The sequence below is a fragment of the Dendronephthya gigantea genome, unplaced genomic scaffold (genome assembly GCF_004324835.1).
Source record: "Dendronephthya gigantea isolate DGI-Jeju-01 unplaced genomic scaffold, DenGig_1.0 000397F, whole genome shotgun sequence".
Taxonomy (NCBI): domain Eukaryota; kingdom Metazoa; phylum Cnidaria; class Anthozoa; order Malacalcyonacea; family Nephtheidae; genus Dendronephthya; species Dendronephthya gigantea.
This window is the reverse complement of record NW_021163407.1, coordinates 592-3473: the sequence shown is the minus strand read 5'-3', so window position 1 is coordinate 3473 and position 2882 is coordinate 592. Positions and strand designations below refer to the sequence as shown.

Genomic DNA, 2882 nt, shown 5'->3' with positions numbered 1-2882 from the left:
GATCTACGCTATTTTTCTATAAAGGTTTGGTGCGTGCGCAAACCAAATTCGAACCGATATCCATGCAGTCGATTCTCAATCGATTTCCAGTCGATTCTCAATCGATCTACAGTCCGTTTCCCGAGTCGTATTATCTACGGACAATCGTTTCTAGCTCGACTGTGTTATCCCAACGACGAGTTCGTGTTTGTCAGTCTATACCAGTAGTATCGTTGATTTATATTAAATCCTCAGAACATTGCTATCAGAATCGTCTGTCGAGTTCGTTTTGTTATCCACGCACACGTCTATTTAGTAGTTTCGTTTGGATTATCGTTGCTATTCAAATTCTGTTCAGACGAAAGCTACAGTGGGAACTGTTAAATAACATTCGCTTGATTACATTTTGTCTCCTAAACTATTGTTAATGTTATATTTCTTTAAGTTAAACTAGTGCGGGACTATGATTTTTGATGCCGCGGACAGGGACGAAAAACTTCAGCACGAATTCCCCAATTTTTGCGCCGGATTGGGCGAGGATAGGTTATGAGAAACCGAACCCCCTCTTTGCTTTTGTTTCTTGCCTTTCTTCTTCCCTCCATCACTTGACTCTCTTGCCGCCTGGCGCCTGGTAACTTTTTGCACCAGCTGGAATTTTTTTAAGCTCCCTTTTTCCTTGCCTTCCCAATGCACCTGCTCACTCTACCTTATCCCCTTACTCCTCCTTCTTGCTTCATCGTTTTTATCGCCAGCTCTCCTCTCAGAACCGTACATAATTATAGCGGAGTGTGGGGGTTTCGATATCATCCATCTGGAAAAGTGAATTTTTTATATATTTATTTAAAATAGCTTCAAATTTAAAATAAATTCAGTGCATAATATTCAAGTTGACTCATTCAAGAGAGATGTAAGAATGTTATTTAATTTTGACTTATCCACCGTTTAAGCAAAACGGGCTTGATACAACCGGGGCCTTTTTTTGTGTAGTATACGCGTAGCTTGAAGATCAGTTTATCACAACAATGATAGATATTGAAATAATTCATTTCAAGATACAACCCAACCAAAACATATATATATATAAATATATATATATAATTATATATATATAATATATATATATTATATATATATATTATATATTATATATATATATATACCCGTTTCCAAAAACGTTGGCCGCAGATAGATATAGATAGATACCCGAAATCTAATTAGATTGCATATGCAGTGTAATATGATTGAAACCCATGCAAATTTAATCATATGCAATTCTAATTAGACTTCGAGTATCTATCTATCTGGGGCCAACGTTTTTGCAAATGGGTGTATATATATTTATATAGATGCCGAGATTTTCGAATAAAATTACCGGAGTGAAGAATTATTTCAAGATTTGTTCTAAACGAACACTAGCGAATCAGAAACGTGAAACGAATTTTCCACACGTGCGAAAAACGTTTCAACCAATCAGAGTGACCCTATATTTTTGTACGAGCAAATTCACGGCAAGGAGTTTGCCGTTTGTTATTTGAATTTTCTTGGCGTTATAAGTTTACTTAAGTTTAGATTGCAAGTTAAGTTTGACAATGTCTATAGCTGGGGAAAGATTCTCAACACTAGAAAAAACAATCGATGAATATATTATTGATCAAGAAAACAAAAACACTCGTGCTAAAACAAAAAGAGACGTAAATTTGCTTGTTGAGTTTTTGAGACAGAAAGACGAACTGCGAAATCCCGAAGAACTGCAAGTCGAAGAACTAAATGACTATCTCTCTGAGTTCATTTGAGTGTCAAAAAAAAAGACGGTGAAGAATACGAACCGTCGAGCCTTCGTGGCTTCCTATCGAGTTTTCATCGCTATTTGAAAGAGCATAAATATACTGCGAATATTGTCGAAGATCTTGCATTTGAGAAGACACGAAAATGTCTTCAAGCTAGAAGTAAACAACTCAAGAAAAAAGGCAAAGGCAACAAGCCAAATGCAGCTGAAGCCTTGACGGATGACCAGATAAACATTCTTTATGAAAAGAATCTTCTTGGACTGTCAAATAACGAAGCGCTTCTAAATACACTTTGGTTATTCAACTCGCTGCATTTTGGTCTTCGAGGTTGCGACGAGCACCGACAAATGTGTTGGGGAGACGTTAAGCTTATCACAGCAGCCGATGGAACTGAGTATTTGGAATACTCGGAGCGCCAGACAAAGACAAGAACTGGTGCAGAACCTCGTAACATAAGAGCTGTCAAACCAAAAGCATTCGCAGTTCCGAACGGTTCGCGTGACAGAGATCCAGTGGAAATTTACAAAACGTATTGCCATAAAAGACCAGACGCTATGAATAAACCCGAAGCGCCTTTCTACCTTGGAATTAATCATATTAAAAATCCTTCATCCGGTAAAAGCTGGTTCAAAACAAATGCTATGGGGTTAACAAACTCAATAGTTTGATGAAGAATATGGCAACAAAAGCCGGGTTCGACTCCCAGCGATTGACAAATCACAGCGCCCGCAAGAAAATGGTGCAGAAGTTAAACGACAACGACGTTCCTCCTACTCACATTATGCAGCTTTCTGGTCACAAAAACATTCAAAGTATCAACAATTACAGTCACATTTCAGAACAACAACAGAAAACTATGTCCAACATCTTGAGCTCGAGCTCGGAGAGAAATGCCTTTGAACATGTGAGTCAGAACCAAAATGACCAACGCATGTTAACGGCCCAAAGGCAACGTGAAACAATGGCGTTTAGCAGTACTCACGCGGAATCCACACTTAATGACCCAATGACAGCGGCTAAAGGCCTCTTTGCTGGAGCAGTAATTCACGGTGGACAATTTAGTATTAACATAAATACTGTAAACAAATCACCCACAACAGTATCGACAACGAAACG

General features: G+C 38.3%; 1 pseudogene; it reads left to right on the top strand.

Annotated features, from left to right (window-relative positions):
- The first annotated feature begins 1568 nt into the window (after positions 1–1568).
- On the top strand, positions 1569–2670 carry LOC114542783 (annotated as a pseudogene).
- The last annotated feature ends 212 nt before the right edge of the window (positions 2671–2882 follow it).